The sequence below is a fragment of the Loxodonta africana genome, chromosome 24 (genome assembly GCF_030014295.1).
Source record: "Loxodonta africana isolate mLoxAfr1 chromosome 24, mLoxAfr1.hap2, whole genome shotgun sequence".
Taxonomy (NCBI): Eukaryota; Metazoa; Chordata; class Mammalia; order Proboscidea; family Elephantidae; genus Loxodonta; species Loxodonta africana.
The window spans coordinates 33,111,679-33,138,185 of NC_087365.1; the positions used below are offsets into that span (position 1 = coordinate 33,111,679).

Below are 26,507 nucleotides of genomic sequence, written 5' to 3' on the forward strand. Positions count from 1 at the left end.
GCAGAAGGAAACACCATGGAGAACTTTTACTTTAGATTGTGGGGGCACTACTATGTGCTAGACACTGGCCTTCATACTTCATACTTCAGAGATATCTAATTTCTTTTTTATTTTATTTATTTTGTTGTTGTCATTGTTGAGAATACACACCCATTCAGCAGTTTCTTCATGTACAATTCAGTGACATCGATTATACTGTCCAAATTGTACAACCATTCTCACCCTCCTTTTCTGAGTTGTACCTCCCCCATTAACATAAATTCACTGCCCCTAAGCTTTAATTTCAGCTTCACACAATCTAATAAGGGAAGCCCCATTATTATTCCTTTCACTTTACAAATGAGGAAACTGAGGCTTGGCGAGGTAAAGTGGCTTGCTCAAAGCCACATAGCTAGTATATACTAGAGCCAGGGTTTCTGCCATTGACAGGTATAGCTGGGCTGGGATCTGAGGGGCTGTGAGCCCAGGGGCTTAAACTTATATCAGCTGGGGGCTTGGGCCCTAATTCCAAGACTTATTGGAACAGAAACGCCTGATACTCAATTCTAAGTTGCTTTCTAATCTGGACTTTAACATCTTCTCCACTATCCCCTCATCCCAAAAAAACCCTCTGTAAAAACTGATTACACATGACAACCTGTGTTCAGGGTGACTTGGGGAGTGAGGGGGGCTGTGTCCATTCATGGGGCAATGAGAAGAGAGAAGGAGCAGCTGAAAAGAGGATCGTGGTCCTTGCAGAACTCCTGCAGACCTTCCAGGGCTCTGGCCATGTTTTCAAGACTCCTAAAAAAAACAGGGCTCCAAACCAAGCCTTCAAACCGACAAATGACCAGTTCATTCTGGCTTGAACCCCTGCTGAGATTTGTGTTTCTTTTTTGTTTGTTTTCATATTTTCTCCTCATTGTGCTTTAGGTGAAAGGTTACAGAGCCAATTAGTGTCTCACTCAAAAATTTATACAGAGATTGTTTTATGGCATTGCTTGCAATCCTCACAATGTCAGCACTCTCCGTCTGTGCACCCAGGGTTCCCCGTTTCCATTCGTTCAGCTTTCTGCCCCTTTCTGCCTTCTCCCCTTTCCTTTTGGGCAGGTATTGCCCATGTGGTCTCATATACTTTATTGATCTATGAGGCATATTCCTCACACGTGTCATTTGTTTTATAGGCCTGTCTAATCTTTGGCTGAAAGGTGGACTTCAGGAGCGGCTTCAGTTCTGAGCTGGAAGGATATCTCGGGGGTTCCTCTAGTTTCTGTCAGACCAGTAAGTCTGGTCTTTTTTGTGAATACGAATTTTGTTCTACATTTTTCTCCAGCTCTGCCTAGGACCCTCTATTGTGATCCTGGTCAAAGAGGTTGGTGGTGATAGCTGGGCACCATCTAGTTCTTTGGTGCTCAGGCTGGTGGAGATGAAAATTTGCATTTCTAACAAGTTCCCAGGTGATGCCAATACTGCTGGTTAGTGACCAATTCTGACAACCACTGGCAGAGCAGTGGTTCTCAAAAATTTATTATACATAAGAATCACCTGGGAATCTTGTTAAACTGGAGATTCTGATTCAGTATACCTGGGAGGTAGAAATGCAAATTCTCAGCAGGAGTTTGAACTGGAACAAACCAGTTCAAAGCTCTGTGAAAAACCCTGCTTGATTCCTAACTGGGATCTCTCAGTCCTAAGAGGGTCCTTTTAGCAAGGTGTATTCCTTGAATAAGAGAAGGTCTGGCTTTCAAATGTTAAACCTTCCTCAGGTGAACTGCTGGGATCAGTAATTCAGAGGTCTCAGTGCTGAGAGAGAGCACATGTTGGAAGTCATTCCAGCAGAAATCACTAGACAGGTGGTGGTTTTACTATTTGAACTTCACACTGGAACATGGAGGGAGGGGAGTAAAAAGGAAGAGAGTAACATCTATTGAGCACCTACTGTGTGCAGCTTCTGTGCCAGAAGCTCTACAATTCTGCTCATTCTCACCCAAACCTTTGCAGAGGAGAAAACTGAAATTGAGAGGTTAAATGGGCTAATTAAGAAGGTTAGTTGGTGGAGCCAGAATTTCAACCTGGGACTGATTTCAAGGTCTGATGACACTTAAGAGAAGGAACAAATGACCTATAAGAAAGAAAGAATGCCACTGGATTAACAGTGAGCAGCCTTAGATTTAAGTCTGAGTTCTGCCATGAACTAGCTGTATGACCTTGTTCTTGAGCTGCAAGGTGGGAATAACACCTACCTGTACTGGACATGGAAACACTGGTGGTGTAGTGCTTAAGTGCTATGGCTGCTAACCAAAAGGTCAGCAGTTCAAATCTACCAGGCGCTCCTTGGAAACTCTATGGGGCAGTTCTACTCTGTCCTATAGGGTCACTATGAGTCGGAATCAACTCGATGGCAACGAGTTTGGTTTTGGTTTTAGCACTGGACATGACTGTTTTGAAGTCCAGAATTCCCCCTTTCCCCTGGAATATGCACACCCGTTCTTCCAAGAATTGCTCTTCCTTTCTGGTCCAACTATATGGATCTAGCAGGGGGCCATGCTTTTATATAGACTACTCCCTTGGCCACAGTTGATTGAGCCGAGTTGGGCCAGTTAAGGTTATTTAATCTGTAACTGAGCCAGTCAGCTCCTCTCTCTGGTGTGAGGGCAGGGACTGTTGGTGACCATGGTGGTATCTGAGGTGGGAAAAAAGGAAATTGACACATTGGGAAGCAGACAAAAGAGATAGGGTAAGAAAATAAAGGTGGCCTTCAGTCCCAGCTACCAGGTATTGCCAAGATATAGTTATGTCTTCCCCTGGCCTGACAAGTTTGGCCATTCCCTTCATCTTTGGATTCCCTCTCTTTCTTAAGCCAGGGTGGCTGAACATCCATTGCTTATCTTGGATGATATACTCACAGTATGGCTGGAGGTAGGTGAGGTCCCAGGGAGGGAGTGACAGGAAAGTGCTGGGTAAACTATAGTGCAGTGTACCTATTTGCTGGAACCTTCTCAGCTACCATGGGTTCCAGAGATGTGGCTGTACCCTCCCTGCCCCTAAGACCTGGGCTTCAGGTGAATGGACGCACTGCACAGTGGGAAGTTGAGACAGGACAGGGTAATGCTGCTCACCCTCAAAAATACCTGCTGTGAAGATAGAAAAGGAAGCGACACCTCTGAATTCTTTCTGTGAAACCAGCATAACCCTGATACCAAAACCAGGCAAAAACACCGCAAAAAGAGAAAATTACAGACCAATATCTCTCATGAATATAGATGCAAAAATTCTCAACAAAATTCTAGCCAATAGAATTCAGCATCATATTAAAAAAAAAAAAATACACCACAACCAAGTGGGATTCATACCATGTATGCAATGATGGTTCAACATTAGAAAATCAATCAACATAATCCACTACTTAAATAAAAAAAAGGAAAAATTATATATGATCACCTTAATCAACACAGAAAAGGCATTCGATAAAGTCCAACACCCATTCCTGATAAAAACTCTCAGTAAAATAAGTACAGAAGGGAAATTCCTCAACATAATAAGGGTGTCTATAGAAAACCAATAGCCAACATCATTCTTAATGGAGAGAGGCTGAAAACATTCTTCCTGAGAACAGGAACGAGACAAAGATGCCCTTTATCATCACCCCTATTTAACACTGTGCTGGAGGTTCTAGTTAGAGCAATAAGGCAAGAAAAAGAAATCAAAGGCATCCAAATTGGTAAGGAAGAAGTGAAACTATCCCTATTTGCAGATGATATGATACTATACATAGAGAATCCAAAGGACTCCACAAGAAAACTACTGGAACTAAGAGTGGAAGGATACAAGATAAACATACAAAAATCAGTTGGCCCAAATTCTCATAAAAAGACCATACTTAATGGTCTGACTGAGACTAGAGGCATCCCGGCGGCCATGGTCCCCAGACCTTCTGATGGCACAGGACAGGAACCATCCCCGAAGACAACTCATCAGACATGAAAGGAACTGGACAGTGGGTGGGAGAGAGATGCTGATGAAGAGTGAGCTAATTATATCAGGTGGACACTTGAGATTGTGTTGGCATCTCATGTCTGGAGGGGGGATGGGAGGATAGAGAGAGTGGGAAGCTGGCAAAATTGTCACGAAAGGAGAGACTGAAAGGGCTGACTCAATAGGGGAAGAGCAGGTGCGAGTACGGAGTAAGATGTATGTAAACTTATATGTGACTGACTTGATTTGTAAACGTTCACTTGAAGCTCAATAAAAGTTAATAAAAAAAAAAAATCAGTTGGGTTCCTATACACCAATAAACAGAACTACATAAAGGAAATCAGGAAAGCAATATCATTTATAACAGCCCCTAAAAAAAAAAAAAAAACAAAAAAAAACAACAACTTAGGAATAAATCTAACCAGGGATATAAAAAACCTGCACGAAGAAAACTCCAAAACTCTATTGCAAGAAACCAGTCGAGACTTACATAAATGGAAAAACATACCATGCCCATGGATAGGTAGACTCAACACTGTGAAAATGTCAGCTCTACCCAAAGCAATCTACAAATGCAATGCAATCCTGATCCAAATACCAACAGCATTCTTTAAAGAGAAGGAAAAACTAATCATTAACTTTATATAGAAAGGAAAGAATTTCGGATAAGTAAAGCACTATTGGAGAAAAAGAGCAAAGTGGAGGACTCGCACTACTAACCTTGGAAACTACTACAGCTATGGTAGTCAAAACAGCCTGGTACTGGTGTAAGAACATACACATTGACCAATGGAACAGAATTGAGAACTCAGATGTAAATCCATCCACCTACGGTCACCTGGTCTTTGACAAAGGCCTAAAGTCCATTAAACGGGGAAAAGACGGTCTTTTTAACAAATGGTGCTGGCAAAACTGGATGTTCATCTGTAAAAAATGAAACAGGACCAATACATCACACCATACACAAAAACAAATTCCAAATGGATCAAAGAGCTAAATATAAAACCAAAAGCTATCAAGATCATACAAGAAAAATAGAATCAATGCTAGAGGCCCTAATACACAGCATAAATAGCATATAAATCATAACTAACAATACACAAACACTAGAAGATAAGCTATATAACTGGGATCTTCTAAAAATTAAACACTTATGCTCATCGAAAGACTTCACCGAAAGAATAAAAAGAGAATCCACAGACTGGGAAAAAAAATTTGGTTATGACAAATCTGACAAAGATCTGATCTCTAAAATCTATAGGAAAATCTAACACCACTAAAACAAAAAGACAAATAATCCAATTAAAAAATGTCCAAAGGATATGAACAGGCACTTCACCAAAGAAGACATTCAGACAGCTAACCAAACCAAAAACCAAACCCAGTGCTGTCAAGTTGATTCCGACTCATAGCGACCCTATAGGACAGGGTAGAACTGCCCCATAGAGTTTCCAAGGAGTGCCTGGTAGATTCAAACTGCTGACCCTGTGGTTAGCAGCCGTAGCATTTAACCACTATGCTACCGGGGTTTCCAGGCAGCTAACAGACATGAGGAAATGCTCACAATCTCTAGCCGTTAGAGAAATGCAAAACAAAACTACAGCGGGATATCATCTCGCCCCAACATTACTGGCATGAATCCAAAAAAAAAAAAAAAAAATAACAAATGTTGGAGAGGCTGTGAGGAGCTTGGAACTCTTATGCACTGCTGGTGGAATGTAAAGTGGTACAATCATTTTGGAAAATGATATGATGCTTCCTTAAAAAGCTAGAAATAAAAATATTATATGATCCAGCAATTCCACTCCTAGGAATATATCCTAAAGAAACAAGAGCCATAGCATGAATAGACATATTCATACCCATGTTCACTGCAGCAGTATTCACAATAGCAAAAAGATGGAAACAACCTAAGTGCCTATCAACAGATGAACGGATAAAAAAACTATGGTACATACACACGATAGAATACTATGCAACAATCAAGAACAATGATGAATCTGTGATACGTCTCATAGCATGAATGAATCTGGAGAGCATTACGCTGAGTGAAATAAGTCAATCACAAAAGGACAAATATTATATGAGACCACTATTATAAAAACTCATCAAAAGGTTTACACACAGAAAGAAACAATCTTTGATGGTTACTAGGGAGGGGATGGATGGGAAGGGAAAAACACTAACTAGACAATACGTAAGTGTTAGCTTTGGTGAAGAGTAAGACAGTACACGATACTGGGGAAGTTAGCACAACTTGACCAAGACAAAATCATGGAGAAGAAAAAAAAAATTTAAGAAATTCAGTTACCCTGAGATGGCCATGCTGCGAGGAAGCCCTGACCACATGGAGAGGCCCCTTGTAAGTGCTCTGGTTGAAAGTCCCAGCTGGGGGTTCAGCCAACCTCCAGAGGTGTCAGTGATGACACCTCCAGTTCCCAGCTGTTTAGATGAGGCCACAGACATCAAGGAGCAGAGAGAAGCCGTTCCCACTGTGCCCTGTCTGAATTCCTGACCCACAGAACCTGTGAGCCTAATAAAATAGTCGTTTAATACCTGCTGCTTAAACCTGCTCAGCCAAACAGCCCTTAACAGGGAGCATTTTGAATGATGGAGAGTGGAAGCAGAGAGAAAGGGTCAGAAATAAATTCTGCTGGCTTCCTTCCCAAGCTCTGTGGACCTCCAGGATAGGCTTAACGTGCTAAGCAGAGTGTCACTCCCAGGGGCGGTCCTGATAATCTCTCCAGGTGCTAAGCATTCTTAGGCCATGCATTGTGACAGGTGTTCATTTCTTACATTTGATGGAACTCGCCTCATGGCATTGGGAAAAATAAAAAGAGGAAAAACAGCAGGATGGAACATGGCAGGAATATTAACAGCTTGGCTGTAAACCCAGGTAAGCAGTGGGTGAGCTGAGTGTCTGATCTCTGCTAGACTGTGAGAAGAGTCCCTAGACAGAGGGCTGAGATGGACAAGGCCTTGATTTTAAAGCAGGAGTGAGGCTTGAGGAGCCTGACTTGCCATCTGGCACCAGCAACTGGCAATTCTAGAAATTGGACCTTGGAGGATGGGGAGAGTTTCCCAGGTGGCCTGGCATTCTAGGCCACCTTGTCTATTGACCCATAGAGATCTCTACATTTCCCAGCATATATCTTCGGCCGCAGTCAGGTGATTTCCAGCTCCAATTTTTTTCCTACTCTCGTGCCTTGGATTGTGGTACATCCCCAGGAATGTTCGTCTTCATCCTAACCCCACCGGCTCAGCTGGGCTCAGTGGAACAAGTAGAGGACCACAAATTACAGCTGCTCAGGCTGGGCACTGTGCAACTCCCAGGGCACCATTCACATCCTAGTGTTCAGCCTAACCAGCACACTCCGGAGATTATTATACAGGAGGTTCAGAGCCAGGCTTTGGAGTCACGTGAACCCACGTTTGAATCCTGCTTCTGCTCCTTATTAGCTACATAAATTTGGGCAAACATTAACTCTCAATGCCTCAATGTTCTCATCTGCAAAATGCGGATAATGCCATATTTTATTGATTCTACGATGCAGAGTTTTTCACATCTCTGAAATTGAGCTGTATCTTGCAATTGATGGTATGCCATATTTTTAATTTAGTAGCACTTTTTTCTTCTTTGGTGGCACATAAAATAATGGCGTACCTTGTAATTGATGTAGTCTTGGAGCTGCTGAAATGCAGTAATGTATCTGTCTCACAGGAGGGTGGAGAAGATCCAGCAGGTGAAGCACAGGGTCTAGTTTGGTCTGTGCCCTGCCCATATCCCTCAGGCCACCTGAAGCTTCAGTGGATAGTCTCTCTCTGTTGTGTGCTGTGGAGTCAATTCCAACTCATTGGGACCCTATAGGACAGGGTAGAGATGACCTATAGGGTTTCCTAGGCTGAAATCTTTATGGGAGCAGATCACCAGGTCTTTTCTCCCGAGGAGCTGCTGGTGGGTTTGAACTGCCAACCTTTCAATTAGCAGCAGAGCACTTAACCATTAAACCACTGGAGCTCCTTATAGTCTCTGTATACTATATAAATGCGAGTAAGTCATTACCCACCTCCCCTCTTTTTTTTTTTCCAGTTTCCTTGTTTGTAAAATGGGGTCAATAATGGTCTTGCCTCATAGAGTCTCATAAGGATAAAATGAGCTAGGATATGCAAAGTGGGTTTGCACTTGTGTGCCGCCAAGTGGGGGTCTTAGAGCCTAGGCTGAGGGCAGACATGGCAGTACAGTCACTCTGTCTGCCTGGCTTTGAGCTGGCTCTGGATGCCCCAATGCTCAGGGTAAAATGGGAGATATTGTGTCAGGCAGACCTGGGTTCAAGTTCCTGCTCTGCCACTTTCCAGATGGGTGACCTTGGGCAAGTCTTGCCACTCTCTGAGCCCCAGCTTCCTCAACTCTAATACTAGTCTCTTGGGCTTATTGTGTGACTGAAAGGAGATAATGAAGGTAAAGTGCTTAGCACAGAGTAGATGCTTAATTATAAAAGAGCTTTAAAAGGACGTGAACTTCTGTAAACATTATGCTAAGTGAAAAAAGCCAGACACAAAAGGCCACATATTATATGATTCCATTTACAGGCAGTCACCAGGTTACAAACGTCCAATTTACAGACAACTTGTACTTAAGAACAGACTACCATAAAGCCTATTACATTAAAAATTTGAGTTAAATACAATGGTTCATAATAACAAACTTAGGCACTACTTTGTGACGCTCATGAAAACATGGTGCAGTTTGGGGTAAGTGTTTTATGTGCATAGAACAGTAAAATATATACTATATACTAAGACAGACATTTGACTAACTGATGCTAAATAAGAACCATATGTACTTGTTCCAACTTACCCACAAGTTCAACTTAAGACAGTTTTAGGGAGGGACCTCATTCGTAACATGGGGACTGTACATGCAAAAGAGAAGAGCAAGTGCTACAGCGAAAATAGGGTGCTGTGAGGGAGGGCTGGGGGATTTTCTGTAGGGGAGTCTGAGCGGCCTCACTGAGGTGACAAGACAGGCCAGAATGACAAGAGGGACCAACCCTGCACAAATCTGCGGGGAGAGTGCCAGGGAGAAGGCACAGCTGGTGCACAGACTTGGAGGTAGGAGTGTGATTGTTTAGAGAGGAGTTTAGATAGTGGCCAGTGTGGCAGAGGAGAGCTTGGGAGGAGAAGGGGGAGGGAGAGAGGAGGGCAGGCACAGAACCCAGGGCCTGTGGACTGGAGGAGTTATCTACTGCTCTGTGACCAAAACTTAGCAGCTCAAAACACACATGGATGATCTCATAGTCTCTGTGGACCAGGACTCTGGGCACAGCTTAGCTGGTGCCTCTGCCGCAAAGTGCCTCAGGAGACTTGCACTTTTCTTTTGCATGTACAGTCCCCATGTTACTTTCAAGCTCACTCCCATGTTATTGGTAGGACTCTCTCGTGAGCTGTTGCACTCAGGGTCTCAGTCCCTCTCTGTCTACTGATCAGGGACCACCTTTATTTCTTTGTCACATGACCCTCTCCACAGGGCAGGTCATACATCCCAATGGCTTCCATGAGCAAAAGAGAAAGAGCATATAAGACAGCCAAGACGATTTTGCCCTATCTTATTCCTTAGAAGTGAGTTCTTGAGTCCCGTCCACGCAAGAGAAGGAGATGATACAGGATGTGTAGACCAGGAGCAGTATCATAGGAAGCCATTGTGCAGACTGCCCATCCCCTAGTCTGAGATAAGGCACTTGAGTCAGATTCCAAACAGTTGGGGCACAATGACTTGTCCAGGGTCGTAAACTGGCTAAAAGGAGGAGCCAAGTGTGAACCCAGCTCCGTCTTCTCAAAGATGGGGACTTGGATACACCCAGGCCTTATCTGGATTCTGTGGGGAGGGCTGTGTTGGTGTCAATGTATATACAGTTATGGACATGGCATGGGGGAGAGGTGAGCATTCAGAAGCCCAGAGGGGCCTTTGCAGAAGTCTCATCTGAGGAGCGGCCCAGGTAAGGGACCCAGGATGTGACATCACTTCATGGCAATCGAGCCAAACAGAACTTGGAACCCTGGTAACCAGGCCCTCACACTCTAGACACAGCCACATACCCAGCTCACTTAGATGGAGATACTCAAAATGCCAACACGTTTTCTTGTTGTCTTGGAAAACCTAGGAGTTCGACCCTTTTGCAAAGGTCCAAAAAATGGCTCAGTTCTCACCGCTGAAGGCTCTGGTGGCCATTTGCCAGAAAGAACCAGAAGGTAATTCAGAGTGGCCCAGGGCAGGCTGATTCAGGCCAGGCCAATACTGTGATCCCACTTGGGCAGCCCCACGCCCCTCCTCAGGCCATACCAGTCCCCCAGCTGTGCTGGCCCTTGTCCTCATTGGGACCCTGTCTGGGGGCAGGGAGGAAAGGATGACAGAACTGATAGGGCTGAAAGTTGTTGGGATGAGACAGGGTTCATTTGGGGGGAGAGGTGGCTGGGGGCCAGGGAAGGAGGGGTCATTTGATCTGGGAAGACTTGGAGGGTAGAGTTGAGGATGAAGATGTTGGTAATGGTGTGCCTCACAACCAGCGCTTACTGAGGGCTCTCCCAGGCTGCATCCCCACAACATCTCACCATCACTGGTTTCCATGAGGTTGGGCCTGACTAGGAATTGGGGCATGGCTGGGCCTAGTCTATTAGTCTGGGTGCCTTGGGGTCTGGGGTGGGGGCAGGGGTGGTACAGGTAGGAACCTGGTTCATGTCCCTGCCCCAACCTCCCTGATCACATGGATGCTGGGACCTAAGTCTCTACCAGAGGTTCCAGTTTAGACCCAGGGCTTTAGGGAAGAGACTCTCAGTGGGTCACAGGCCAAGCTGGCACTCTCACCTGGGCCTTCTCTGAGCTGCACACTCATCCTGTGTGGGGTAGTCACCCTGTGGCCTCCTGGTGTCATTGACAGGGTCACTGAGGACCCTGTGCTGGTCTAGCCCCTGCTAGACCTTCTTGCAGGTCTCAGAGGTTGATATCTGTAACCCGGCTCCTGAGGCCCCTCCTCTCCATTGCAAGCTCTCCTCTTCCCTGGATAGTGGGAGGTGAGAGAGCAGGCTATAGAGCCCGGGTGGCCGTGGCTAGTGTGCTTGTCCACGGTTTGGTGGTTCAGCCCTCAGGCAGACTGCCCAGTGGGAGGAATTACTGCCTCTTCAACAAGGGCCTTTTCTTTCTGCCTATGGATTAAGGAGCAGCCAGAGGAACCCTGTTTTTATTCTAGCCAAGGACATATGATTTTGGGTTCTGTGGACCCTCAGCCATCAGCCTACATCCCAGGACTGTTATGTTTCACGCTCACCACCACCACGTGGTGATAGACAGGAAACTGGGAGGTCCTCTGATGTCCAGGCCGGTACCAGGGCCTGAAAGGGCAGAGAGGGGAGTGAGCAGCTTTGGAGGCAGGCCCTTGACACCTCCTGGGCCTGCTGCCGGGCACTGTCTTTGCAGAGCTCCCCACAGGAGATCAGCCAGGAGCAGCCTGACGGCATCATGTACTCCTTCTCCCGGGAGAAAGGGGCCAGGAAGGGCCAGCACAGCTCAGGGTGAATGTGGATGGGGCAGGGTTTCCCACTCAGGTCCCTGAGATGGCCAGAGGGGTCCCAGGGATCAGACACCACTCTGGAGACTCCTCCGAGCTCCCTTCCAGGGTGTTTTAGTTATCTAGTACTGCTATAACACAAATACCACAAGTGAGTGGCTTTAACAAAGAGAAATTTATTCTCTCACAGTCTAGTAGGTTACAAGTCCAAATTCAGGGTGTCACCTCCAGGGGAAGGCCTCCTCTCTTTGTTGGCTCTGGAGGAAGGTCCTCATCCTCAATCTTCCCATGGTCAAGTAACTTCTCAGGTGCAGGGACCCTGGGTCCAAAGGATGCACTCTGTTCCTGGTGCTGCTTTCTTGGTGGTATGAGGTCCCCAACCCTCTGCTTGCTTCCCTTTCCTTTTATCTCTTGAGAGATAAAAGGTGGCGCAGGCCACACCCCGGGGAAACTCCCTTTACCTTGGATGAGGAAGGTGACCTGAACAAAGGGTGATGTTACCATCCCACCCTAATCCTCTCAACATAAAATTACAATCACAAAATGGAGAACAACCACACAATACTGGGAATCATGGCCTAACCAAGTTGATACACACATTTTTGGGGGGACATAATTCAATCCGTGACACAGGGCTTTTCCCCTTGAGGGGCCCCAGTTCCCTCCTAAAGGAATCTGGCCACTACATCTTCTCTCCTCTCCCACCCCACTGCTCAACTCCAGCCTGGGCCCAGTGCAAAGTCGTTTTTCCCAAATGCATTAGAAATGTCAGAAACAAGCCTTTTATACTGCTTTCTCTTCATGTTAGGGTGTGACTACTTCTGCATTTTGCTTCTGTTTTTAGTGTTTTCACTCACGACCCGACCCCAGGTGTCCCATGGAGCAGCCAGCTTGACTGTCCTTCCACACCTCCCAGCCTCACACAATCCCACACTTAGTAGGCTTCTTTTTATCCAAAAAGGGCAGGGTTCACGCTATGATATACTTTTTTCTGCAGCTTGCAATCTCATGGAACACAATACCGTGACCCCTCCAGGTCAGTTGCTGTGTCGTGACTTGGCTGCTGATTATTGCAGAAGGGAGATGGTTTACCCCAGCGGTTGAGCCTCCCACTGCTGGTGGACAGGGACTTGAATCTTTTCTGCTCTCTTTTCAGCAATGCTGCAGTGAACCTTTTACCTGTGTCCTAATCCACAAATCCCCCATCCAGGAAAGACTGCCAGGAATAGGACGGCTGGGTTGAAAGAAACGCACATTTAAAGTTAAGATCATTAGAGCCAGACTCCTTTCCAAAACAGCCCTGTCAGTTACATGACCACCAGCAGTCTATGAAGGCAGCTGCGTCCCTGCATAGAGCCTGCCTCTAGGTGCAATTGTTACCTTTAATTCCTGCCAATCTGGTGTCAGGGTAACCAGCGGAATTACTCTGATTTACTATTGCCCTGCAAGCAGCTGAGCCTCCTTTCAGTTGTTTACAGTCGTTTGTATTTGCTCTCCTTGAGTCATCTGTTCAGATCCTTGATGCTGTGTGGGTCTTCTTCCCACCCTGGGATCTCCAAGCATTCACCTGTAGCTGGACCGGGGACCACCACAGCTTCAGGTTCAAAACCCCTTTTAATGCAAAGAAAGAAAAATACATGTCTTGCTCTGCCATCAAAGCGGGTGTCATGGCGTGTGCCTGCCCTGTGTACTGTCTCCGAACTGTGGAGGGAACGAGGTTGTGCCAGACCCTTCCTCTTTGTGGCAGGAGCAGATCGAGGCTCACACAGCTCGGAGGGAATATCATGCAGCCCTAGCAGTGGAGGGTTCTCGCTCTGACCTTGTGACTTTGAGCAGCTGCTTGGCCATGATTACCTGGTTAACAAAATGACTTGAGGTTCCTGATATTTTTAATCATCCCCCACCTCATACTCTGCTTTGAAAGCTGAGAACCACTTTCTGCTGGAGGTACTTGTGTCTCACCTCCTACCACAAGTCACTGAGGGCCTGGGTGTTTCCAGTCTGAGCTCCAGCCCCTAACCCTCCTGGGGCTGCATGATCCTCATGGTGCTGCCTCTAACTGTGTTTTTCCTTTTTTGCACCCCCAGGGCAGCTACAGTTGCTAACCAAAAGATTGGCAGTTTGAATCCACCAGGCGCTCCTTGGAAACCTTGTGGGGCAGTTGTACTCTGTCCTATAGGGTCGCTATGAGTCGGAATCGACTCAACAGCAGTGAGTAGTGTGACCATGGAAACCCTGGTGCATAGTGGTTAAGAGCTACAGCTGCTAACCAAAAGGTCGGCAGTTCAAATCCACCAGGGGCTACTTGGAAACCCTATGGGGCAGTTCTACCCTGTCCTATAGGGTTGCTATGAGTCAGAATTGACTTGATGGCAACGGGTTTGGTTTTTTTTTTCAGTGTGACCTGGACCTGGATGAGAATTGCACGGTGCAGATCATCAAGGCAGACATGCTGGAGAAGCTGGTGGCGCACCTAGTGCCCGCCTTCCTGAGGTGTGACCTCTCCTACATCTGTACCTTTCTGGGCACCTACAGAACAGTCACCACCACCTAGCAGGTCCTGGACCTGTTCTTCTTCAGGTGAGTCCACAGTCTAGTGGCAACACTGTCACTTACTAGCTGTCCATCTTGGGAATACCACTTTACCGCCTGTGCCTCTGTTTGCTCCTCTGAAAAGTAGGATGGTGAGAGATTCATCTCCTAGGGGTATTGTGAGGACTCCCTGGGTTAAGCCATGGACTGAGTTAGCCTGGAGACTGGCTCTGCAGGGAATGTTCACATTGATCATTACCCTTCCCCAGTAAAGAAGCTCTGCCTCAACTCTCAGTGACCTCATGACCTAGAGCAAAGCCATTTTCCCATTTGTAAAGGGAGCTTCTGTCTAATTAGTTCCTGTCCTTGGTATAGCCAGAAAAGGGATCCCTGGGGCTGGAGAGGGACCCCAGGCCACTCAGATATCAGGGAAGGTTTTGACTGAGTTCATTCATCCAACGAATATGTTGCTGTTGCTGTTAGGTGCCGTTGAGTCAATTTCAACTTATAGCAACCCTATATGACAGAGTAGAACTGCCCCATAGACTTTTCATGGCTGTAATCTTTATGGAAGCAGATCGCCAAGCCTTTCTCCTATGGAGCCACTGGGTGAGTTCGTATTGCCAACCTTTCAGTTATTAGCTGAGTGCTTAATTGTTGTGCCATCAGGGGTCCTTAACAAATATATAGTAAACACCTAATCAGGGCAGATACTTTTCTAGGCACTTAGCATCATTCAGTGAACACAGCAGACAAAAATGCCTGTCCTCCTGGGCCTCCCTTGTAGTCATAGAATCAGACAAGGAACACCAGACATGGTAAGCAGGTAGTGTCCACAGTGCATTAGATGTGACAGCCTCATGCTTCCTCTAGGTGCGTATGCATCCTTGCCTATTCTGACAGGGACGGCGGACCCCAGGACCAGCTGAAAGGGCAGGTAGACTCTGGGTTGAGAAAGAGGGGCTCCTGCTTCCACAGAAGGGTAGAGAGCTGTGGCTGGGGAGGGGTTGGGTAGAGCCTAGGTTCCACACATTTAGTTTCCCCCTAGAGGAATGGGAAACCCTGGTTGCATAGTGGTTAAGAGCTATGGCTGCTAACCAAAAAGTTGGCAGTTCAAATCCACCAGGCACTCCCTGGAAACCCTATGGGGCAGTTCTACCCTGTACTACAGGGCTGCTGTGAGTTGGAATCGACTCGAGGGCACAGAGTTGCTGGGTTTCTAGAGGAATGAATTCAAGGGCTTCCCCCGCAGGAGAAAGAAGACACAGAGAGTCTGAGAGTCCTGGGGAGCAGAGGGGAGACTGCGGGCTTAGAGCGGGTCCCTGAGGGAACCCATCCTCACCACAGTCACCTCCCAGCTCTGCTTGACCCCCTCCCTAGTCTGAGATCCTGAATCTCCTGAACCCCAGTTGTGGGGGCTCAGCTGCATATGTGGCTGGGGTGGCTGGGACCCTGCCCTTTGGGAGAACAGTGTCAGTGGGAAGAAGAAGACCATATGCACACAGACCCATATGTCACAGAAGCTCCAGGTTGAAGAGCCTTGAGAGCCCTGATCAGGCTGGGGCAGGAGGATTGACTGCATTTCTCCCTCAGCTGTCAAATATTCATTGAGTACCTACTGTGTGCCACGCCTTGCAGTGAACACACAGATACAACTCCTCCCTGCCCTCAGGGAGTTTTCTTTCCAGGGAGACAGGGAAGTATGTCAGCTTTCCTGATAATGGAGACAGTTGGTCAGACCAATGAAGGAGAGTTCCTGGGATCAAGGCTCTTTGCTAGCCCCCTGCTGGGTTACCAGGCTTGTCACTGCCAGGAGAGCCAGAGTGAGGTGGGACAGTGGGGTTGGGCTGGCCTCTGGAAGGTCAGGGGCTGGTATAGAGGTCCAGCCCCTGCAGGGGTGCTGTGGGAGGGCAGTGTGAAGGAAAGCCAGGCCCCTGATCTGCTGTTCTCCCACTAACCCTCAGTGCCATCTCCTTCATCCTGGGCTAGAAGAGTACTCAGAGGATTTCGATCAGCTTCCGGACTTCCTCCTCCTCAAGGTGCTGATGGCCTACGCTCAGCTGAACATGCCAGAATCAGTCCTGGAGTACCATGCTTGCCTGCTCCTTACCCAGCTGGAGTACCCAGAGCCCACTGAGATAGGGCCAGAGGGTGAGGATGGTTGTGGATGCATGTGAGCACGTGTGCAGGGATGCAGGGCTGGGCTACACAGGAAGGAGTCTCCAGAGGGTGGTGTTGGGCCAGAGCTCAGAATAACCTCAGACCACTCATCTGGTGGACTGCAGCCTGGGAAAACTTTCTGGAGAGGAAAAGTTCTTGGGGTTGGGCTTCTATTAGTGGCAGTAAAAATTTTTCATCTTTGGAAAGGCACAAGGAAAGACCATTGTGTTAGCGAACTTTTCTTGCATCTCCAGTACAACTCTAACCTCCAGAACCCACTCAAGATCCACCTTATGTGTCCCCTCTGGAACCCGCTCCACATTCAGGTCAAGTGTTGACTCTGGAACTCATTCCAGGTCAATGCCAAGTGTCGCCTTCAGAAAATGCTCCAGATCCATGTCAAGTGTTGCCTCTGGAAAACGCTCCAGATCAACATGAAGATTCACCCCCAGAACCTGCTCCAGGTCCACCTTCAGTGTCACCTCTGGAATCTGCTTCAGATACATGTTGAGTGTTGCCTTCGAAACATGCTCCAGATCCACCTCTAGAATCTCCTTTGGAACAGACTCCACATCCATGTCAAGTGTTGTCTCTGGCACATGCTCCAGATCTGTGTCAAGCATCACCTCCAGAACACACTCCAGAGCCACATGAAGATTCACTTCTGGAACCCAATCCAGATCCACATGAAGATTCACCTCCAGAGCTTGCTCCAGGTCTACATCGAGCATTGTGTCCGAAATCTACTCCAGACCCACATGAAAATTTACTCCTGAAACCTGCTCCAGATCCACATGAAGATTCACTGGCGGAGTCTGCTTCAGATCCACATCGAGCATCACCTCTAGAAGCTGCTTCTGATGCACACCAACTGTAGCCTCTGGAGCATGCTCCATGTCCACGTGAAGATTCACCTCTAGACCCTACTCCAGATCCACATCAAGCATCACCTCAGGATCCTCCTCTGGATCCACAGTGAGCTTTTCCTTTAGAACCCTCTCCAGGTCCACATCTAGCCTTGCTTCTGGAACCTGCTCCAGATCCACCTGGAGCATCCCCTCTGAAACCCACTCCTAATCTACGTTGAGTGTCACCTCTAGAACCTCCTGCCGATCCACGAAGAGCATTGCCTCCAGAACCCTCCCCGGATCCTCCTCAAGTGTTTCCTCTGGAGCCCACACTCAAGGCAGAACCAGCCTCAGCGCTTCCTCCAGCATCAGGCCCTGAGCCAAAGCAGGCATTAGCTCAGCCCCAGAGCCTTCCTGCCCCTTACCTGAGAGGGCATCTATTTTATTTTTTGGCAGTTTTTTTCCTTATTCAACATTTACTTTATCATTTAGCTAATTTTTAGATTTGACCAAAAATAAAGTTTCACGTTTTGATCATTTTAAAGTGTATAATTCAGTGGCTTTAAATGCTTTCACAATGCTGTTCAACAATCACCACTATTTGGTTCCAGAGCGTTTTCATTACCCTAAACAGAAACCCTGTAACCATGAAGCAGTCACCTCCAGTACACTCTCCTACTAGCCCCAGGCATTCACAAAGTTTTCTTTCTGTGTCTATGGGTTTACCTACTCTGGATTTTTCATCTAAATGGAATCATGCAATATGTGGCCTTTTGTTTTCAATGTTTTTGAGGTTCATCCATGGTGTTCCATGTGTCAGTATCTAATTCCTTTTTATGGCTGAGGGTTATCCCATTGTATGGATTTACCACATTTTGTTTATCCATTTATTCATTGATGGACATTTGGGTTGTTCCTACCTTTTGACTAATGTGAGTAGTGCTGTTGTGAGCATCCATGTACAAGTATTTGCTTGAGTGCCTGACTTCATGATAAACTCCAGGGGTGGGTAAAAAGGAGGAGGGAAAGGTGAGGAGACAGCCCAGGTGTGGGGAGTGAGAGTTTGGCAAGATCAACAGGCAGGCAAGTTATGAATGATGAGGACATGGGGGAGGCCTAGAGAACTCCCAGATGTGTGTACAAAGGAGACAGGAGTGGTTAGGAGGCAGCACTTATGTGGTAACTGGGAAGGTGGGAGGAATAAGTGGCCAGACTTTGTATAAGAACCAAGAAAATGAAGGGGGCCAAAACACCACCACCATTAGGTAGGAGGGGCCAGGAGGCAGCCCAGTCATGGTAAGTGAGGAGGGTGTAGGGAGTGAGGAGGAGGAACAGATCACAAGAAGGCACAGGTGTCGGCAAGAAGTAGAAGGGACAGATTCAATAAATGCACAGGTGTGTGGCCAAAGACGAGGCGTGAAGGACCAGGAAACCACCGGGGTGTCAAGGGTAAGGAAGTAGGTGGGGGCAGTAGAAGGCACAGGTGTAGGTAGTGAGGAGGTGGGAGGGTCAGGAGGATGCTGTGGGGCTCCTGCTGTTTCCAGATAGTTGGATGCAGGAATGTCCTGGAGGCTGCCCCTGGCCCAGTGCCTCCAGCGCAAGCAGCCATTGCCCTCCAGGGTCCTAGGTTTTGTCTCTGCTCCCATGGAGCAGCTTGACTCTCCAAGAGTTTGTTTTTCCCCACAGACCCAGCCAGAGTACGGCATGGACAGAGAGCTGAAAATACTTGTGCTTGGCCCTAATTGGCCATGGGTTTCCCGTGAAAGGTGACACAAGGTTCCCTCTCAGGGACTCCTCCACTTGGCAGAAATCCCTGTTCCAATGGCTAATCAATACTTCCTTGACACTTTCTGGGTTGAGGTAGGGGCTGGAGCTATAGGAAGGTGAGAAGGGAGCTCATTGTCTGTCCTTTGAAATAATTCTGGTCCCTGGGATTAAGGTAGAGGCATTATTTTATCCCCCATTTCACAGGGGAGAACACTGACCCCATTCAGCTTAATGGACCTGCCCCAGGTCACCCAGCTCATAAGGAGACGTGAAGACTCCAGAGCCTACACTGTGATCCATCACACAGCACATCCGGGACTTCAACTAGAGCTTGTGATGCTAGAGAATTTGTAGGGTGAATAAGGGGGCTCCCGTGATCATGTAATTCAAGCTCATTTTATCTGTTCATGTTCATAAGAGGCTGCCCAGCACCTTTGCTTGGATCTTGCCATTTATATTTTCTTGCTATTTGCCTCAGATTCCTACCAAAAACGTATCAGAAAGAGGTTTTCTGCAGTTAAAAAATAACAGAAGTGGGTCCCTCTATTTAAGAGAAAAGAGAAACCCTTGGAAGTGTCCCTGTGGGCGAAGGTACTGCTGATCAATCAGTGTCCTGTGTTTGTTTCCCCATAGAACTTGGGTGGGGATGTCATTTTCAAAGTCTAGAGGAAATGCAGATTCAAAGCGAAAGCTCCTTAAAACCATCCTAACCCAGGAAAATGTGACGGTTCAAGAAGAAGAGGAAGATGAAAAGAAAGAAAATTGAGATTTCATCTGCGGATGAGGTAGGCCAGGAATGGATTCACTCCTGGGTATGGAGAAATTGTTCTATATTTATCCTGTGTGTATCCCTAATACAAGCAGGGTCCCCCATGGCCCAGTTTCTATAGATGTGCATATAAAGAATTACAAAGGCATTCATGCTTTTTTAACTTTTCTCAACAAAAATCCAATTCTGAACTTACAGCAATGCTTAGTAAAATGTCCCTTTCCTCTGCTTGACCTACTCTGGAGTCACCCTAAACTATATAGCTCTCCTTATCTCGCTAGGCCCTCTCCCTTCCTCAGCTCCTATCTAGATTGTGTAGATCACCTTAGCCTCTCTGTGTGACTGTTCCTTGCTCCACTCCATCCTCTCCATCCCTTCTCATTTCCCATTCTCTATTCATGTAACATAAAACAACCCATACCCACACAGGCATACGGATCCCTCCTGTAGAGAGCAGAGAAGTGACTCTCACGTGAATACATCTTGTCCTCAACACATGCTCAAGCTCAGAGCAGTAACGTGAATTCTCTAACCATGGAATTGCAAAAGACATGTTTCCTACGCTTCTGTGGGGGAATTGGCACATGCGAGTTCTTTTAGAGCAGGGATCCCAAACTCAAATGCACATATGCATGTAAGAGGAGAAAGGGCAGGAGACCAAGTATAAGACCACGAGGAGTTGGGGAGACTGTGCCGTCACCACTCAGCTCTAGCCAAAGATGTCCTGAAGGAACACAGGCTCGGAACTGACAGATGTTCTGGTCTGTAAAGAGAAATCAGAAATTCAGACTTTTGTGTGCAATTTCCAAATTAAGGCATAAAGTGAGCAAAAAAAAAAAAAAATTGGAGAGAGTTGCTGCTTTTCACACTCGCAACTTTATAACTTCTGCCACTGAAGAACCTGTGGTTGGGATCATAAAGTCCGTTTGAGGATGTCAAGTCTAAAGGCATGTGATCCTTTTAGGCTGAGTCCAAAAACAGAGAGTCTGGGGAGATCTCCGTCAAAGATAGAGTCTTTGACAACTTCTGGCGGCAACACATATTTGTCTTCCTCCGCCTGGACAGAGAAGAACACGTTGCAAGGGGCCCCATAGCAACTTCTCAGCTCTACTCAGCAACACTGTCAATGCCAACGTCCTAGAACGACTGATCATTCCATACAGCCTAGTCTCAGAAATTAAGAAACAGTGAGTAGGAAAACCTTTCATTCTCATTCTTCTGATCTGAGTTTTACTAACAGGTAAAAACATTGCTGCAAAAGATTAGACTGGTTTCATCTGAAAAAGCAAAAGTGTAGGGAACTGAGGCAGAAGATTTAGAAATACAATAAAAAATAGCAAAATGTCCAGCAATTATTTGCAGTTGCCGATATCCTCTGCTGGAGAGACACCCTCAGACCCTCCCAGGGCACCCTGCTGGGTTGGTCCTTGTATGTAAGAAACAGTGTTTTCCTTGCCAAGATGCTTTCTGGGTTCTAGTTGCTGACACATTGTAATTTTAGGGTTTCGTTTCTCTTTTATAATTATATAGATATACAGGTATGGATATAACATGTATGATATTTTATTCTGATTGGTGCTACATTATTGCGGAAAATGAGAAAAACAAAAAAGTGCAATGAAAAATATAGAAATGACCCATAATTCCCCAACTCCTACATTTCTAGGCCTTACTTAGTATTGAGTTTGGATCAAACTAGGGAATGTGTGTTTGACTTTTGAATAGCATTTCCGTTGCACTCCCGACACTACAGCATCACTACAGCTGGAAAGACTAACCAGCTAGAGTTCAGATCACCTGGTTAGTTTACCTCCCATGTTTACATAAGGCAGGAGGCCAAAGGCAAGGAGTGGAGGCAGGAAAGCCAAGTCTTTGGACTCTTTCTCCCGCACTAGGCGTCATCTCTGATCTTTCCCCCTCACTCCTCACTTGAAAATATCCCTTGACTCAATCCTCATCCTTCTCCTCCCTCTGCCACAAGTCATTGTCTCTCATCTCCCTAGCCTATACAACAAAAACAGCCACAAGAACTATGACTCATTGAGTTCTTGCTGTGAGCTAGCCAGGACGTCCTCCTCTCAATAACTATGAGAGAGGGAACATAATTAATCCTATTTTACAGATGAAGAAACTGAAGCTTAGAGACTTGGTAACTTGGCCAAGATCTCTGAGGAGAATCTAGACCCTGCAATTCTATAGTCTTATATCATAGTCTTATCTGGCCTTGGGATTATAAAATCAACTGACTGGATTTTTGTACTGAAGCATAGCATACATACCCAAAGTGTAGAAATGGTAAGTGTACAGCTTGATGCATTATCTAGAAGGAACACATCTGGTAGCCAATAAGAAAAAAAAAATACCCACGGGAAATACAGCATTACCAGCCCTCTTAGAGCACCCAGAGAGCACAACTGGGGCCAGGTTTAGGGCCAGAATCAGGGTCTGGACCGTGGCCAAGGTCAGGTTCAGGGACAGAGACATGACTAGGGTCAAGGCCAGGGCCAAGGTCGGGGAATTACCTGGTGAAGTGCTTGGGGATTATAACAGGCGGGGGTTCCCTTTTGTTCCCTTTTGTGGAGCCAATGAAATGGAATCCAGGCATTTTTCTGCAAATTAACAACGCTTGCTGCAAAGTTTACTCGTTTTTATGTAATTTGTCATTGTGGAATGATATTGTAAGCCAAGTGGGAATAATTAATGAAGCTCTCCAAGGAAAAATCGTGAAAATAAATAAAGCTGCACACTTATTAGGTCTATCCCCTTTCTTACAATGAACGACAGAAAGTATTTTCAAAGTATGTTAGATAAGTATAAAACTTTAATGAGACGTATGAATATACTTTCTTGATTTGAAAAGAAACAGAAGGGTAAACAAATGTAAAATATTTGAATTGCTGGATGAAAGTATCAATTATGGGAAAGAGGCATATAGCATGCCAAAAAAAGAATGCTAGAGACATCCTAAGTTCACCTTAGAAATGGAGATATACAGAACCAAGCACCTTCAGAATTTGAATTTTGAACAGGAGAAAAATTACTTTCAATGAATACATTTGATTTACAAAAATGAATCTACAGGAACAGATGAAAGCACAGGGACAGAAAGCAGATCAGCGGTTGCCAGGGGCTGGGGGAAGGGGTAGGACGTATGGGTTTCTTTTTGGGACGCCGATAAAGTTCTGGAATTAGATGCTGGTGAAGGTGCCCAACATAGTGAATATTCTAAAAACCACTGAATTGTACAAAGTGGTGAATTTTATGGTATGTGAAGTCTATCTTAATAATGAAAAAAAAAAATGCTATTAAAAAAAAAATGAAGTGAACTTCTGCTCTGCCAAAAGAAGAGTAGCTGGGGACTGCCCTGGAGGATTATTTCCCCAGGGGCCCAGGAGGAACTCCACTCCTGAAGAAATGGTGGCGGTAGTACAAGTTTAAGGGCCCACGCTCAGACCCTCCCCCTAGCCAGCTGAGACTACAGGGTCAAAAGCCTAAAGCACCACCCACACCCCAGATCATTCTTCTTCCAGGGTGGGAAGACACGCCCTACCCCCATGCCAATGGAAGAAGCACCTGAAGTCTCACCCTCTGAGCAAAAATTTCTCTGCCAGCTTGACCCACAGATTGAGGTTCCACCCTTGTCACTCACTTTCCTAGCATCTCTGGCTGGAAATTTCCTTATCTGTTCTTTTTTTTTTTTAATTGTGCCTTAGGTGAAAGTTTATAGCTCAGGTTAATTTCTCATACAAAAATTTATACACATATTGTTATGTGACACTAGTTGCAGTCCCTATAATGTGACAGCACACTCCCCCTTTCCACCCTGGGTTTCCGTGTACATTCAACCAGCTCCTGTCCCTTCCTGCCTTCTCATCCTGCCTGCAGACAGGAGCCCCCCATTTGGTCTCCTATATCTGCTTGAACTAAGAAGCACATTCTTCAAGAGTTTTATTTTATGTTTTATAACCCAGTCTAATCTTTATCTGAAGACTGGGCTTCAGGAATGGTTTTAGTTCTGGGTTAACACAATGTCCAGAGGCCATGGCTTCGGGGGTTCCTCCAGTCTCAGTCAGATCATTGAGTCTGTTCTTTCTAAGTGAATTTGAGTTCTGCTCCACACTTTTCTCCACTCCATCATGGGCTTTCTGTTGTGTTCCCTGTCAGGGCAGTCATTGGGGGTAGTCGGGCACCATCTAGTTCTTCTGGCCTCGGGCTGATGGAGCCTCTGGCTTATGTGGCCCTTTCTTTCTCTTGGGCTCATATTTTCCTTATGTCTTTAGGGTTCTTCACTCTCCTTTGCTCCAAGTGGGTTGGGACCAATTGATGCATCTTAGATCGCCCCTTGCAAACTTTTGAGACCCCAGATGCTGCTCACCAAAGTGGGTTGCAGAACATTTTATTAATGAACTTTGTTATGCCAATTGACCTAGATGTCTCCCAAAACCATGGTCCCCAGATCTCAGCCATTCTGTCCCTCAAAGTGTTCAGTTGTATTCAGGAAACTTACTAGCTTTTGGTTTAGTCCAGTTCTGCTGACTTCTCCTGTATTGTGTGTTGTATTTGCCTTCACCTAAGATGATTCTTCTCTACTATCTAGTTAGTGAATTCCACTCTCCCTCTCTCCCCACCTTCATAACCATCACTGAATGTTTTCTTCTGTGTTTGAATTTTTTCTTGAGTTCTTATAAGCGTGATCTTATACAATATTTGTCCTTTTGCAACTGACTAATTTCACTCGGGTAATACCCTCCAGATTCATTCATGTTGTGAGATGTTTCTCAGATTCATCATTGTTCTTTATCATTGCGTGGTATTCCATTGTGTGTATGTACCATAATTTGTTTATCCATTCATCTGTTGATGGTCACCTAGATTGTTTCCATCTTTTTGCTATTGTGAACAGTGCTGTGATGAACATGTTGTTGTTATTGTTGTTAGGTGTCATCCAGTCTGTTCCAACTCATAGCGACCCTATGTACAACAGAATGAAACACTGCCTAGTCCTGCACCATCCTCACAATTGTTGTTATGCTTGAGCCCATTGTTGCAGCCACTATGTCAATCCATCTCCTTGAGGATCTTCCTCTTTTTTGATGACTCTCTAATTTAACAAGCAAGATGTCCTTCTCCAGTGACTGATCTGTCCTGATAGCATGTCCAAAGTATGTAAGACATAGTCTTGCCATCCTTGCTTTTAAGAGGCATTCTGGGAGTATTTCTTCCAAGATAGATTTGTTTGTTCTTTTAGCAGTCTGTGGTATATTCAGTGTCCTTTGACAATGCCATAATTCAAAGGTGTCAATTCTTCTTTGGTCTTCCTTATTCATCATCCAGCTTTCACATGCATATGAGGCAATTGAAAACAGCATGGCTCGGGTCAGGTGCACCTTAGTCTTCAAGGTGACATCTTTGCTTTTCAACACTTTAAAGAGGTCTTTTGCGCAGATTTACCCAATGCAACGTGATTTGATTTCTTGACTGCTACTTCCATGGATGTTGATTGTGGATCCAAATAAAGTGAAATCCTTGACAATTTCAATCTTTTCTCCATTTATCATGATGTTGCTCATTAGTCTAGTTGTGAGGATTTTTGTCTTCTTTCTGTTAAGGTATAATCCATACTGAAGGCTGTGGTCTTTGATTTTCATCAGTAAGTGCTTCAAGTCCTCTTCTCTTTCAGCAAGCAAAGTTGCATCATCAGCATAATGCAGATTGTTAATGAGTCTTCTTCCAATCTTGATGCCCTGTTCTTCTTCAGACTCCAGCTTCTTGTATTATTTGCTCAGCATACAGATTGAATAGGTATGATGAAAGGATACAACCCTGACGCATAGCTTTCCTGAACTTAAACCACGCATTATCCCCTTGTTCTGTTTGAATGACTGCCTCTTGATCTATGTACAGGCTCCTCATGAACACAATTAAGTGTTCTGAAATTCCCATTCTTCCTAAAGTTATCAGTAATTCATTATAATCCACACAGTCAAATGCCTTTGCATAGTCAGTAAAACACAGGTAAACATCTTTCTGGTATTCTCTGCTTTCAGCCAGGATCCATCTGGCATCAGCAATGATATCCCTGATTCCACGTCCTCTTTTAAATCCAGCCTGAATTTCTGGCAGTTCCCTGTTGATATATTGCTGCAGCCGCTGTTGAGTGATCTTCAGCAAAATTTTACTTGTGTGTGATATTAATGATATTGTTGGATAATTTCTGCATTTGGTGGAATCGCCTTTCTTGGGAATAGGCATAAATATGGATCTCTTCCAGTTGGTTGGCCAAGTAGCTGTCTTCCAAATTTCTTCGCATAGACAAGTGAGCACTTCCAGCACTGCATCCATTTGTTGAACCATCTCAGTTGGTATTCTGTCAATTCCTGGAGCCTTGTTTTTTGTCAATGCCTTCAGTTCAATGCAGCTTGGACTTCTTCCTTTTGTACCATCATTTCCTGATCATATACTGCCTCTTGGAATGGTTGAACATTGACCAATTCGTTTTGGTATAATGACTCTGTATATTTCTTCCTTCTTCTTTTGATGCTTCCTGAGTGGTTTAATATTCTCCCTATAGAATCCTTCACTATTGCAACTTGAGGCTTGAATTTTTTCTTCAGTTCCTTCAGCTTGAGAAATGCCAAATGTGTTCTTCCTCTTTGGTTTTCTATCTTCAATTCTTTGCACTTGTCATGATAATATTTTACTTTGTTGTCTCAAGCCACCTTTTGAAATCTTCTGTACAGTTCTTTTACTTCAACATTCTTCCTTTTGCTCTAGCTACTCTGTCTTCAAGAGCAAGTTTCAGAGTCTCTTCGGACATCCATTTTGGTCTTTTCTTTCTTTCCTGTCTTTTTAATGATCTCTTGCTTTCTTCATATATGATGTCCCCGATATCATTCCACAGCTCGTCTGGTCTTT

General features: G+C 45.6%; 1 long non-coding RNA gene across 1 annotated transcript; it reads left to right on the forward strand.

The window, feature by feature from the left end:
* The first annotated feature begins 8,945 nt into the window (after window positions 1-8,945).
* LOC135228631 (uncharacterized) lies at window positions 8,946-17,567 on the forward strand. Its single transcript, XR_010319340.1, has 3 exons — window positions 8,946-9,066; window positions 13,915-14,096; window positions 16,013-17,567. It is a non-coding gene; the product is annotated as an uncharacterized LOC135228631 (long non-coding RNA).
* Window positions 17,568-26,507: the final 8,940 nt, after the last annotated feature.